The 15,818-nt window shown below is 31.5% G+C and overlaps 1 long non-coding RNA gene across 1 annotated transcript; it reads right to left on the bottom strand.

Moving 5' to 3' along the window:
• Positions 1–1,084: 1,084 nt before the first annotated feature.
• LOC109168085 lies at positions 1,085–1,771 on the bottom strand. The gene is made up of 4 exons (XR_002051972.1): positions 1,684–1,771; positions 1,449–1,571; positions 1,226–1,325; positions 1,085–1,129 (listed from the first exon to the last, which is right to left on the bottom strand). It is a non-coding gene; the product is annotated as an uncharacterized LOC109168085 (long non-coding RNA).
• Positions 1,772–15,818: the final 14,047 nt, after the last annotated feature.

Genomic DNA, 15,818 nt, shown 5'->3' with positions numbered 1-15,818 from the left:
TAAACAACTAAGATTTCCTGAAGATAGAAATAGAAGTCAACATAACTCTTCTTTGTTCACTGAAAATATAATAGCAAGCGCACAGATATCTAACCAGAAGAAATTTATGTCAGAAATTAGGGAATGACAAGGTTAGTAAGACTAAAACCTTAACAATAAATTAAAGCAAGTTTTCATAACTAAATCCTTCCAATAAAGCATATTGAACAATTCACAGGACTAGAAACACCATGTACCAATACCCCACAAAGATATATAGCATATATTATAACATATAATACTACATATTTATACAGAAATAAGTAAAAAAAGATTAACATTTGCATTTCTATTATATAGAGAGAGGAGCCAAATCAAGTGCAAACTATTCCTTAAGTATAAACTACAAACACATCTTAACTATTCCCATGATTATATAAAACTGAATCTGGAATTCTAGAAAGATCATACTGAAACACAATCTATGATTCTATGGATATATATTGATGCCGTCTTATTCTAAGTGCTCGAGGACATATAAAAAGGTTTTCAATTCTAACTTCACTAACACAACTAACAGAGTGAACATAATTATTTGGGAACCTTTTCAGTTGCCTTTCGATTCACAGATGGAACCAGCCAGCTACTACAATCATCCTCTCTAAAGTTATCACCAAAACTATGAAAAGTTGAGGGAATCGTGAATAGAGCACAATGAAAAGTGGAGTCGATGGAATCCTGTAGTAGTGTATTAGTTATCAAAAAATCAAGAACATAATGATCATGAGTTTGTTTTTTATTTCTCAAGAATTAGTATGTAGACTAGAATCAAATTTGTGCCAGACCATCACATGACTTGGTGGTGAAAACAAGCAAGCAAACCCACAAAAAGTATTAAGTTTCTTTAATGAGTAAAGGATTAGATAATAGTTCAATAAAGAATTTACTTTGACAGCATAATAATGGCTGCAAAATTGATTAAAGAATATTTAGTTTTGAACTTGAAAGCAAACACAAAAAAAAAATAATAAAGCAATTGAACAGATCATGATTATTTGTATAAAAGAAATCAATACTCTTGTCACGAGGTGTTATTTCTGTTTTCTGTTCTCTGTCAAATACAATGTCATTTCTACTGCTGCATCCAAGCCTAGAACATATGGATGGTGAGAATAAGAAATGGGTTTGGTATTCAATTCAAATCCAATGAATCCAGCATCAATAATAAAGAAGCATGTATACATACATTTATCAATTATGCCTTGGCTTTCAAGAGTTTAGCTTTCAGTTCATCTGCCACAGCGTCAATGAATTCTTCAATGTTTAGATATGTGTCCCTTGAAAGCCTACATAATTAGAAGACAACATTATAAACACAATGGGGTAATGTTCTTGATCAAGTCTAACTACAAAATTTTTTAAGAGATATACTAAAGGGGGTGGGGGTGGGCCGTGGGGGTGACACTCACTTTGACCCATGGATGATAAGTGCAAGATCCTTGGTCATCTTTCCAGACTCCACAGCACCAATGCAAGCTGCTTCAAGCTTCTCGGTGAAATCCAAGAGTCTATCGTTGTTGTCCAACTTAGCCCTATTTGCATAATATTACAATCGTTAACTGCGTTATATATGTAGTGAGTAAAGCAATTAGCAGACAAACTCTATGCACAGGTGTAAGCTTGGAAAATCGAAGAATGTTGTACCTGTGAGCAAGTCCTCGTGTCCAAGCAAAGATGGAAGCAAGTTTGGCATCCACCGTATAGTGGTGAACCACATAAGGTTACTGCAAGGGCCCTAGGTTGCAAAGACCTGCCAAAAAATGGATAAATTCTTTGAGCAATTATTATTTGTTATAAGTGAGATTATATTGCCATTTCAGAAACAGTATGACCAACAGCAAAGTCTGTGAAGACTAAACGTTAAAACTCTATAAAGTTTCTAGAATAAATGCAAAAGGAGCAAAGAAGAACCAGATAATGAGACGGCAAACAAACACAATTTTGAAATTAAGAGAAAACAACAAAGGATTCCTGCAAAGAAAAATGTTATATTTCCAAGGAAAAGCTGTTTAAGGATTTGAGACTACAATCAAAATATGAGAACAATGCTAGAGCTAAATATATTTCCAAAATTTTATGAACAACTTCTATCTCACTCTTCAAAGAATCCATCTTCAAGGAGAGAAAATATAAACCAGTATTATACAAGATTAAAGCAAGCTGGGTATCAAAAAAACTTTTGATTATTTTGTCCTGTCCTTTTAATTCCGATAAAAGGGAGGAAAAATAACATAAGAAGGGGAAAAGCCAAAGAGGGTATACTTAGATTAAAAGAGCTGGCAGATAAGAAATCCATAGACAGAGGTATCCATTGACAGAAGTATTAGCTAAATAGAGTAAGAAAGGGAAAGAGATACACATAAAAGGAAAAAATTGTACAGTCAAAGCACACCCACTCTAAGAAAGAATAAAAGGAAAGAGAACAGGTTTGTTTAGGCATCCTAGCAGGAGTAGGGTGTTGACTTTCTAGTGAGATAACTTATGTGTAAACAAACAAATCAGTTATGAGTGTCCATAAAATATCTGCATTAGCTGTGATATATAGTGTTTCACTATTTCCCTCTAAATGAAATTCATACTCTTTATATTATAAGAAAATGTTATCTTCACTAATCACATGAATGAACAACTTTCTATTCAAAACTTTTGAATTATCAAAGTATGTAGGTGTAAAGTAGACGCATACATACATGTGCCATTGTGCCAAACATAATTTGTGTGCTAGATGTGAAAGCAAACCTGTGGCTTTAAAATGGTGTCCAGAGATATACTTGATCCCCGATGGTAGCACCAGCAAGCATCCCGACCTCATACTGGTGTGCATGAAAGCGCCATTGGATAGCAGGTATGTGTACACTTTGTAATTTCGAAACAATTCTCTTTTGTCTATTGAAATCATGTCAAACTCCCCTTTGCAAGTTGCCAATGCATACATAGGAATCATCCTAACCCCATATAGCCCTGCTTCCCAAAAAAAAAAAAATCAGAAGAAAAAACGATGGTGTTAATTCCAAACAGCAATGCATCCCAATTTAACAAACAAAACTTGGTAAATCACACATACATACCCAATCAGATTAAACAATTTATCATGCGTGTACATGAATACAAATAACTGATGCATATATTCACAGAAATCAAAGCATACTTTAGTCATGAGAGGTTTAATATAGTTCTCTGCTGCTTCTTGAAATTTATCACCCCTCAAAAAATCAAGAGGAATTTTCTGTAAAATGAGAAATATCACAAAATATAAAACATGTACAGGTTATAATAGTTCAAAAGAAAACAAAAAGTTTACAAAATAATATGAATTCTAGTGTTAGAAAACTGATATGTTATTGAACTTGACGAAGTGGAATCAATCATGGAAGGATGTATGAAGTTAGGTACATAGATACCTACACATATCCTTATGTAACCTAGGACTATTTCAAAGTGAAGGCCAATGCCCTAACAATAGATTAAGAAATAAAGAACCCTAAATGTATGTAACAACCTGTTTTTGCTGCCTGCTGAGAGAGTGAGGGGCGACCGGCGACCTGGTGCGACTGCTGCGACTGTGAAGGCGGAGGGCTGCTGGGCGCTGACTGCTGCAACTGCCGGACTGGACTAGCGACCTGGCGTCTGGGCGGTCTGTCGACTGGCTGTGGCAGAGGCGGAGGCGGAGGCGGGGCGGAATGGCGGTGGCGAAGAAGTCGCGAAGAGAGATCTAGGGTTAGTGTTGGAGATTGTTGGCTGTCTTCTGATGCTGTTGACCATGTATTTTTGTTTTTGAAAAGCTGACTATGTCTTTAATAGACTTTTTTTTTTCTTTTTAAAGTATGTCTTTCTAAACATTTAACCTGTAGAAAAAAATATTTCCGACAACTTGTGTGGTCGCAAGAACACTTCAATTTAAAAAATTACATTTGGACGAAATATTTCCGACCACGATTTAAATAGTGATCAGAAATACCGATCACTTTCCGACCACTCTAACTGTTCGTCGAAAAAATTTAAAAAAATTACTTTTTACGACCAAGTTTTTTGGTGGTCGGAATGAGGTCGGAAAAACACTAATTTCCAGCAGTGAAAAAAAAAAATCCTAGTCCAATAAGATTCATATATATATATATATATATATATATATATATATATATATATATATATATATATATATATATAGTGTAAGGTTCCGTACGGTTGAATGCTTTCCGTGCGGTTGATTAATGTGTGTGAGGTTTGTACTCAATGTGCGATTGTGCGTGAGTATTGTGCTTAATATGCCTGAGATTTGTACTTAATGTGTGTGGCTATGTAATGTTAATGTGTGTGAGTTTTGTACTTAAAGGTGTGTGAGTCTTGTGCCTAAGATGCGTGAGTTGTGTGCTTAATATGCGTGAGTGTGTTCTTTATCCACTGCTGTGAAAATTATGTGCATCCACTGCTGTGAGTTGGAAGAAATGTAAGAACCTTATGCGGGACCGGTGGTGATTTGGATTGTGCATAATTATCGGAAACAGAATAGAACGGCAGATGATTATCTCATAAAGGTATCTTCTAGCATTCTTGTTCGCTACAAGTAACAATCTATCTTGAGCTAAAAATCCAACCAATTTTGCAGGCCAACTACATGGGTGTTAGTCAATTGACAAAGATCTACGCTCATAATATATTGTTTGATTTCAAATAAGATGTATCATAATTGGTAATTAGCATAGTCCCAAAATTAAAATATATATACTTAAAAATGGAGTAATAGTTTGAGTTGAGGTAGATACGCATAGAGTCATAGTGAATAGATGGTGAATTTAAAGAACCATTCAATAATGTTCAACATAGTTAATAACTTCTAGTATTCATGAATATTTGATTTTAAAAATAAAAATAAAAATCACTATCTAGACGTTTAGTATATTATATTAAGTTTGAACTACAAACTTAATTAAGAGTCCTTCACAACTTCTACCATGTGGTCTGTAGATTACAAGTTGGGTAAATAAGATAAATCACGAAATGTGATTCAACTGATCTACAAATTTATGATATTTCTTGGGTACAAATTTATTATTACTTAACCAATCATGATTAATATTTTGTTAAGAAACAATTGCCCATAAAAGGGGCAAAAGAAGTCAGACCAAAAATAAAGTATAGGCCAGGGTTTTTATATACAGAATGATGTGTTCAACTCCGAAGATGATATCATTCTTTCTCTGACAAACTATACAAAATTCTGATTTAGTTTCTAAACTTTGAATTTAAAAACTATTTAATAAAAATAAAAATAAAAAAAACTAATGTAACTTGCAAAAAACAAAAAAAAAAAAAAAACAAAAACAAACAAAAACAAACAAACAAACAATAACAAAAACAAAAACAAAAACAAAACAAAACAAAAATAATAATAATAATAATAATATGAAATAAGTTGCTATAGCTCAAATAATGTATTTATATGTTACGTTGATTGAATAACTTCTTTATTAGTTTGTAAGTTTTCTATATTTCTCTTGATGATATTTGTTCTCAACTTGTTACGAATGCTGTTGATGCAATTATGCTATACCTATTCGACCACCCCTTTTCAAGTTAAGATTATAAAAAAAAAAAAAAAAAAAAAAAAAAAAAAAAAAAAAAAAAAAAAAAAAAAAAAACTATGAAGTTTCTAACATATTAAAATTCTCCAAATCAGATTGAAGTTTTCTTGGTTTTTAATGATTAGAGATGTCATCAATGAAAATGGCAGTGTTTCCATTATATTATGATATATTCAATAAAAGAACTCATATTGTATGTTGTATATGATGAAATAAGTACAGTATATTTTAAAAGTCTACATCATGAACTCACTTCATATATTAAATTGCACTCATAATTGTATCTGACAATATAATGTTATAATAAATAAGATGTTTTAAATTTAATATCAAATAAATAATTTATAGATTACATATTTACATAATTACCTCCATATTTAAGATTTCCTATCTATTTATAGGTATTAAGCTTGGATTTAAATTTCTGTCATCTCTCATACCCATAATTTGTAACTAACCCCCCCCCCCCAAACCCCCACCTCCTAACCCCCCCATTTAAAAAGGAAAAACAAAAAACAAAACAAAAACAGAGTAATAACCTCCTAATTTTCTTCGCATTTCATTTTTTTTTTTTTTGAGTGACGAGTGAAACTGTAGACACTACCTAAATGCATGTGTGCATTGTGTAAACGCATGCACTAGGAAACCCATCGCATATATGACCCACTTAATCGAGAGAATGTTGGCAAAAATCGAACTCAAGATATTATTAAGTATAAGAATGATGTTCTACCCATTCATCTACTTTTTTTAGGGCGATTCATTTTCCTAACACTAGTTGAGATAGGTCAATTCATGATAATCGATGAATAAAAAGAATTTTAATTACACATCATCAAGAGGACAGTGAACATCAATATATAAATTAATTGGAACGGAAAAGAACATTCTTCTTTTCAGAAATTGTACATTAACCTATGCATTACTCTGATATGTACCCTTTACATATGATATTTACAATTTGAAAACCAAATTATCTCATTTTTTTCTCATTTGTTTTCTTTAGTATTTATTATATTTTTAAAGATTTTTTTTTTGTCTTGTTTTCCGAAGTACCAAACTGTTTTTAAAAAAAAAAAAAAATTGTATTTTTTGTTTAATACAACTTTTCATATCTTGTTTTGATACAGAACTTTTATTCACAAACATCATATTAATTGTTCCATTTATTACATTTTATTTGTCTTATTTACTATTTTGAGGTAAATCTTAAGAAGTTTAATTGACTTGCTCCTTTTGAGACAAAGGGTGCAATGTAAAAAAAAAATTATAAATAATATAAATTATATTCTTGTTAATTAAATTAGATACATAAATAAAAAAAAAAGTATATATTAGTATAAGAAATTAATATTAATAATTTAATATACATAAGATTAAAAAATAAAAATTAAAAAAAAAAAAAAAGGAGATGAAAGCTAGGGTGGGGTTTGAAGGTTGGCTTATTTTGTCCATTTGGTGGAATGAATCTTTTTATTATATAAAATATGCCCCCTCCAACACTGCATTTTGACCAATTCAAGTTAGGTCAACAAACATTCATTTGACTACTATACAAAAAAGTTTTTTCTTTTTTTAATATCCCATTTTTTTAGCCAAAAAATAATTATAATAAAATATCCTGAGAAAGGCATGCAGGGTGAGAAAAAAGCTGAGAATTGGATACCGCTGGATAAGAGAAATATCACTTTAAGATTAAAATCACTAATCTTAGGTTCATACTTTTTAATATCTTTCACTTTTTTTCTTTTAAATTAATAATAATTACTCATGTACTATACCATAATTCGAAATCATAACCTATTTGCTATAAGTTTTAGGTCGCTAATTGACGTTATTATAATCTCTCAAATATATGATTAGTAAAAAAAAAAAAAAAAAAAAAAAAAAAAAAAAAAAAAAATCTATGTCAAGAGTAGTTCATGTTTAGCTTTGAATGGAGTATGTACTAGCTCTCAATAGCGGGATGAAATTCAATTCCTACATAAAAATATATGGTTTGTATTGAGTTTATTGGCCCGGTTTACTTCCCCATAGGTAGGGATGACTGTGGTTTCGGTTTCGGTTCGGAACCTTCGGCTCCGATTTCGCAAATGGACAAATCGGAACCGGAACCGGAACCGAAACCTTATAATAAGGTTCCGGTTCCGGTTCTAACCGTATTTATTTTAAAAAATAAAATAAAATAAAAAACACTACAATTTTTTATTTTTTCCGGTTCCGGTTCCATTTCATCTCGAACCTTAACCGGAACCATATTGGTTCCGGTTAGGAACCGGAACCGAAACCGTACGGACAGTTCGGTTCCGGTTCCAGTTCAACAGTGCACGATTAACCGAACCGTGGTCACCCCTACCCATAGGCATTGGGGACAGGTTTATGATGTCCATGATATAAGACACCGAAGCGGGAAACTTAGTTTAAAAAAAAAAAAAAAAAACATTGAATTGAGTTTTGGTAAAATAAAAATGGTGAATGATGTTGTAAATATGGAAGTATTCACTAATACGTATGAATATTAGGGTTGGGTCGTAAGAAGATCCTAAATTATGCTTGTTGGTTTTAATCCTAAGCTCGGGTAATAACACCAGGTCAGAGAGTGAAAAAGGCCAAAAAGTCTCGCCTCAGCATTAAATGCAGTATTTATAGCGGTGAGAAAGGGACACATACATGTCGAGCTCTCGGTATGGTTGACACGTGTTGTGCATGCAGTCGGTGGGCTAGGGAACAAGGCCTAGGTAGCCATGTGTGCTTAGATTCCTGATCATCCACTGAGATGAGATTGGATTAAAGCCTGAAGTCCACGTCCAAATTCTCAAGTATTCTGCTCGATAGGGTCATTCCTATCTAAACTGATCATTACTGCAAGCTTTGGCTTAGCTCGGTCATAGCGCCAAAAGTCAGGAATACCGAACTTGTGACCGATCAAGGTCGGATCCAATTCATCTCGGTGACCTAACCAGTTTCTAAACAGTTACACGAAACGTAAAGGGAAGTATACTCCGGAAATATTAACTATATACATAAAACTAGGTAATGAAGCAATTAGCATGTTCTTGAATTTTCATTACACAACAAAGCTTCAATCCACTAATCATTTTGAAAGGTAAGTGAGGAAAAAGAAAACTTTGAAACTTGAATTCATTTGCTACTATACAATTATGGTTTCTCGTGTGTTGGATGATGATGATGATGATGTGTTATTGCAGCATCCTTTCTCACATCATGTGAGTGGGAATAAGATCAGAAGACTAACACACACAGCCTGTCAATTTTGCAGTATATTAATTAATCCAATGTAATGTTGTCACCGGAATCAAAGTCTATGTATTGGGTGTCTTCAAAATGGGCTTTAATTGCATGCATTTAAATCATTTGAATTTTCAAATTCCGCATCTACTTAAATTCCCTTTCAGACATCTTTTTAAAAGTAATATTGCATAAACTCAAGTATCATCTTTTTTTTTTTTTTTAAGTCAATGTCCCAAATTAGAGTTTGAACTTGAAGCCTCTCATTTAATGGGCCAGAGTTATATCGTTCGATCACAAAGTCTTTGGTCAAGTATCATCCACTTAAATAAATGTCTTTTGATAGTTTTAATTCTAAGAATGGTCCCTTGACTATTTATATTTAATTTACTAATTGTTATCATTCAAGATTCTTTTTTTTTTTTTTTTTTTTTTTAAACTCAAGATGGGATAAGTTTAATTATGAATGAAAAATAGTTCTATTACCATTTACAAGGCGTTCGGTTTGAAGACAGAAATTAGGTGGGAAAGGAATTTCAATTCCTTGGGAGAAGAATAATGTGAGAATAAAGTAGTAATTTAAATTTCAGTATTTGGTTTGCAGGAATAGAATTACTGAAAATTTCAATTCTAATGTTTGGTATACATGAGAATTGAAAGGGAATAAATAGTACGTATAAAGTCCGAAATGCCCATGCTTATTATTATTATTATTATTATTATTATTATTATTATTATTATTATTGTTATTGTTATTGTTATTGTTATTGTTATTGTTATTGTTATTGTTATTGTTATTAGAAATCTTAAATGACCCAATTCAAATTTTCCTTTTGAAAATTTATGTAAAAAGTTGTATAAATGAACCCTAGAATTGCATAATGAAACCAATAAAATAGATAAGGGAGTTTCGATAAAACATATTTGATTGAGGTTGGCCTACTAATTGATGTTCTGTGTTAAGAGTAGAAGAAGAAGACACTCTATAATCAAAATAGAGATGTCAAACATCAATTTTAGGTTAAAATAGAGAAGGATAATTTTGTTTCAAAGTTACTTTTTATTCTTCCTAAAATCCATGGAATGGAAATACCAAGGAGGGGCATGATATTCTAGTTCCATGAAAATGAGGGAATTGCAATTCCGCGGAATTGCAATTCCCTCCAACCAAACGAAGGAATTTGGTTGCCTTCAAAATTATGTGGAAATTAGGTGGGAATGAAATTGTAATTCCCTCTAACCAAACGCCTCATTAGATGATGATGAATTTTGATAATTTTGTTTTCTCTCTATAGTTTTATCTTTTTATTTTAATTATAATTTTTTTTTGAATTCAAACCTCAGTTGGATCTTAACTGATATTAAAGTCTTTATTTAATACTATTATGCTATGTGTGACTTCGTCAAAACTGCCCCAAGAAAACAAAGCAAAAACAACTGGAGTTCATTAAAAATTCTTAGGATGTCCTTGTTTGTTCATTAAAGACATCAGGACTAGCTTGGATAAAGAGTCGCATTAAGGCTATAAGTCGAGTGTAACTCACATAATAAATAAAGGGGAAAATAGCACCTTTTTCCCCCTAAGTTATATACTTATAGCACTTTTTTCTTTGAATTGTTCAAATGACTGTTTTTCCTTCTTAAATGTTAAATGGACATATTTATTTTTAAAATAAATATTTTATTTATTTTCCTTCTCCAACAAATTATGACAATAATTTGGTTCAAACCGAACAGACACTATAGCAACCAAACCGAAATATTCCAATTACAATATAATTTAGAAACAAAATTCGATATTTAGAGTTTATTAAAATCGCGAACCGGAACGGCCGGTTCATGTTCCAAACTGAAAAAATAAAATACATTTATTGTTGAATTTAGATTATTTTAAAATAAAAAAATAAAATTTTAAAATAAAGACGGTTCAAAATCGCGAACCGGATCCGGAACTGTCATTTCACGGTTTAGGATCTAATTTTTTTAATTCATAATTTTAATAAATCGAAATCCAAATATTGGGTTCTAGATCTAAATCATAATTAACCGGTCGATTGCTATAGTGTCCGGTTCAGTTCGAACTGAACCGTGGTCATCCCTACGTATACGCAATAATTTGTTGGAGAAGTAAAATAAATAAAATATTTTCTTTAAGGGTAGAAATGTCAATTTAATATATCCAAGGGGGGGGGGAGGGGGGGGGGGAAATCACCACTTTTAGAATAATTGAGGAGGCTAATGTGCTTACCTAAATAATTCAGGGGAAACAATGCTATAAGTAAAGTATATAACTCAGGGAGAAAAATTGCCATTTTCCCATAAATAAATCACCACATGCATATAAATAAATAAATAAATAAATAAGTGGACTAACAAAAACAAAAAGGTACGATTTTAATTTTTGTCAACAATTTTTCGATCAAGCTTGTTATACAAGATTTAATTTTTTTTAGTATTGTATACTTTTCATGTGTGATTTGCGAATTATTACATTGGATAATGATTGCGAGTTTTCTTCGTTACACTAAAAAAGGACTAATAGGGGAAATTTTTTTGGATTTTTTTTTTTTTTTGGAATGTTATGTTCAATAAAAAGCTGTTATCTCAACCAATTTTTTTGCACTAGTTCTTCTAGCATACTATAAAATTTAAAAATTGTAACCTTAACTAATTAATTTGTGATAAATTTTAGCAATTTACTTTGATTTATGAAAAAATCCCTAGTGGTTACTCTAATGTGCACTCTAAGTGAAACCCACCTTATAATCTTAATTGGCAAATGGCTTGTGGTTACCAACCAAGCCAATTGATCGGCTAAGGATAATTTTAGCAAATTATTGATAGATACTAAATATAAAGAGTTGTAACATTCATTATTAGTCACAAAAATGGACGGGTTTTAAAAAAACAAAAACTATATAATTTTCTTAGATAAAATGTTTTACAGAAGTCTTAGTCAATTACTGAAAATTCTTCAAAAGTTTTGGAAAAAACAATAATATAAACATAATTCCCCATCCAAAATGAATGATTTTTTTTATAAATCTAACTAGAAAACAATAAATAAAAAGTAATGTTTTCTAACTTAATAATATCATTTTAAACAAGCACTAACAGGGCGTTTGGTTGGAGGGGGGAATTATGTGGGAAAGGAATTGTAATTCCATGGGAGTTGAATTATTGGGAATAAAGTGAGAATTTAAATTCCAGTGTTTGGTTGACAGGAATAGAATTACTGGGAATTTCAATTCCAATGTTTGGTATACATGGGAATTGAAAGGGAATAAGTAGTATAAAGTCAAAAATGTCTATTATTGTTGTTAGACATTAATTTTAGGTTAAAAAAGGAATGAGTAATTTTGACTCATAACTATCTTTTTTTCCCAGGAATTAAAATACCAGGGACATGGGATTTTAATTCCATGAAAATGGGGGAATTGCAATTCCATGGAATTGCAATTCCCTCCAACCAAACTACGGAATTTAATGGCCTTTGAAATTAGGTGGGAATTAAGTGGGAAGAGAATTTAAAATCCCTCTAACCAAACACCCTGTAAAAGTATATTTTAAGTACGAAACATACATAAGTTTATGTATATGTTATTTCCACATATCTACTTATTAGTTATATATTAGTAATCAACTTATCAACATCAGCTATTCTAACTAACTAGCTTGGTTGGTGACCGTGCACTCTCATCCTTTAAAAAAGAGTTGAGAATTCGAACCCCCTCCTGTATAAAAAAAAACCAATATGAAAACTTATCACCACCCGTACTTCCATCAATTACTACCCTACATATCTCATCGCCACTACCAATTACTTACTAATTTATTTTTATTTTTTTTTTTTAAAAAAAAAAAAGTGAAATAGGAAACATATTTGTTTGAACTAAACATGCAAGTGATGTGTGTGAAAAGAAGAAAAAAATTGAAAGAAAGAAAGAAAGAAAGAAACAACAAAAGGACACTTTTGTGACCCCATCATCCTTGCAATGCCAACAATAAAGACACCAAAGAAATTTTCTTTTTTGAAAAGATTATTATGGAATACAAAAAAAGAGCATCGACCTACCAAACCCCAAATCCTCTCTCTAATCGCGTGAGATTTATTTCTAATTTAAGTGATTACCTTTTGCCTAAAATACACTAAAATGTTTTTATTTTGTAATTAATTATTGCATTGTACATGTATGGCTCTTTGCGTCAAAATAGAGAGGAGGTAGTATGCCATGCCTCCTTATTTATAGAACATGGTATATTTATAGTAGTTTAACTTTTAGGAAACATTTTAAAAAAATTAACAAATATAAGTTTGGAGCCTCCTAAATCCCTATCAAATGAATGAAATGTAACAAATTTCATTTAGGTTTTTTTGGCTTTTCCCTCTTCTTCTCTCACCTTTTTCGACAGCCTATAATGGCACTTTTTATACCATAAGTAGTGATGAGAAGAAATTCAAAATTGAATAATTCATGTTTTGTGGAACTTATATATTTATAATGAGTTAATTCCATTTTTTTTCTAAATTTATATTTAGTTGTACACTTTTACATCCACCTTTGGTCATAGTATTATTGTGAAATGATCATTTTTTGTGTTATGTCGACAAAATCGTTGAAATGACATTAAATACAATATAATAGCATTTTGATATCTATTTTTACAAAATAGGTTGACCCGCTATTTTTTTTTTATTTAAAAAAACAAACTCTCTATTTGAAGACCAAAATGTCTTGTATTTAAGTGCATTTAAACAATTTTGTTGACAAAGAACAAAAAATTGTCATATCACAATAATAGTAGGATCAAAAGGGATGTTTTGAAAAAAAAGACTAACAGGGCGTTTGGTTGGAGGGAGGGAATTATGTGGGAAAGGAATTGTAATTCCATGGGAGTTGAATTACTGTGAATAAAGTGGGAATTTAAATTCCAGTGTTTGGTTGATAAGAATAGAATTACTGGGAATTTCAATTCCAATGTTTGGTATACATGGGAATTGAAAGGGAATAAGTAGTATAAAGTCAAAAATGTTTATTATTGTTGTTAGACATTAATTTTAGGTTAAAAAAGGAAGGGATAATTTTGACTCATCACTATCTTTTTTTCCCAGGAATTAAAATACCAGGGGGGGACATGGGATTTTAATTCCATGAAAATGGGGGAATTGCAATTCCATGGAATTGCAATTCCCTTCAACCAAACTACGGAATTTAATGGCCTTTGGAATTAGGTGGGAATTAAGTGGGAAGGGAATTTAAAATCCCTCCAACCAAACGCCCTGTAAAAGTGGAATGTCACTTATAAATCTAAGACTAAAAATAAAATTAACTCAATTTATAATTTAGTATATTAAAATTTTACATCGGTACCAAAATGTGTTCTCTCAAATAATTTTTTTTTTTTTTGGTCGGATCATAAGTTTCATCGAACTAATTTTGTTCATGTGGGATAAGACGTCACTGGGTGACTTAATCTGAAAGGGGCCTATGCAATCTCATTCATACATCAATGGGTAGTGGAAGTAATTTAAATTGCTTAAGTATAGGATTGAAAGTTTGAACTCATATTTATGCCGTAAACAGGTAGTAGCCCAAAGAAAAAAAAAATTGCATTGGCTGTTATAAATTTCATTTTTATGAGTATTTCGGTTTTTTTTTCTTAAAAAAAAAAAAAAAAAAAAAAAAAAAAGTGTTTGTTAACACCTGTATTATTAAGTTTGTTTCAAGTCTTCAAGATTCTTTGTTTTTGTTGAATTCTTGGATATGAGTTCTACCTGCTTTTTATGGGTTGCACTTTGCATTTCGACATTTGGTCTCTTAGACTCTTACTCGAGGGAAAAAAAAAATGGTCCAGACTCCAGAGCTTTGTATTAATAGTTCAAATATCAACTGTCTTAAGCTGTTAAGTTGATTTACGGCAAATTATGCTGTGCATCCGTATGCACCATGCATGGTGCATACGGATGTAAAAACGACGTCGTTTTAATAAAACGCGCGTCTCCCCTTAAAAAAAAAAAAATCAAGTTCGATTCCCAGCAACAACATATGAACTAAAATTCCATAATCGATGAACTATAATTCCATAATCGATGAACTAAAAATTTCAAAATGAATGAACTAAAATTCCATAATCTATAAACTAAAATTTCAAAATCGATGAATTACAATTCCATAATCGATGAACTATAATTCCATAATCAATGAACTATAATTCCATAATCTATGAACTAAAATTCCAGAATGAATGAACAATATAATGTTGTTGCTGAGAATCGAACCTGAATTTTTTTTAAAGGGGAGACGCGCGTTTTTTAATAAAACGACGTCGTTTTGGCATCCGTATGCCGGATGACAGCATAACTATCCTTGATTTACCTTGTACTTACAAGACGCATAGGCTGAACATGCTTAGTGGAGTTATACACTTATTATACAAACTAGTTTTTTACGCGCATTGCGCGATTGAGATAATGCCCAATGCTTTTTTTTTTTTTTTTTAAATAAGTACTTTAAAGTATATTAAGGCAGGATTATATTGAAATTGTTCATGCATAGATAATTGAAGGTTGAATTTGCGTATTTAAATAGATAATTCTTCTCCCAAAGGTTGAGTCCCCAACCCCAAGGGCCCCCCACACTCCGACCTGACAGAGCATTGTGGGACGGTGACTCAATGGTTCAGCAGACAGGGCCAAATGCTGATACGCACAAGGAATCTGCCCACTTTGGACATAATTCCCGCACTGCCGCCGCCGAGGTTCAAACTTTGGTCTCTTCTCCCAAATACTACCCACTAAACCATTGAGCTAAGCCCGTGCGGGTTAAATAGGTAATTCTAAGTTTACAAATGCAAGATAATATGTCAAGATTGATTATAATTGTCAATAAAATAATTGTATAGGTATGGTTGAAACCAAATACGGGACATAAGGGAGAACAAATAAAA

This window comes from Ipomoea nil, unplaced genomic scaffold (genome assembly GCF_001879475.1).
Source record: "Ipomoea nil cultivar Tokyo-kokei standard unplaced genomic scaffold, Asagao_1.1 scaffold3172, whole genome shotgun sequence".
Taxonomy (NCBI): Eukaryota; Viridiplantae; Streptophyta; class Magnoliopsida; order Solanales; family Convolvulaceae; genus Ipomoea; species Ipomoea nil.
The sequence above is the reverse complement of the archived record's forward strand: the minus strand, read 5'-3'. Positions and strand labels throughout refer to the sequence as shown.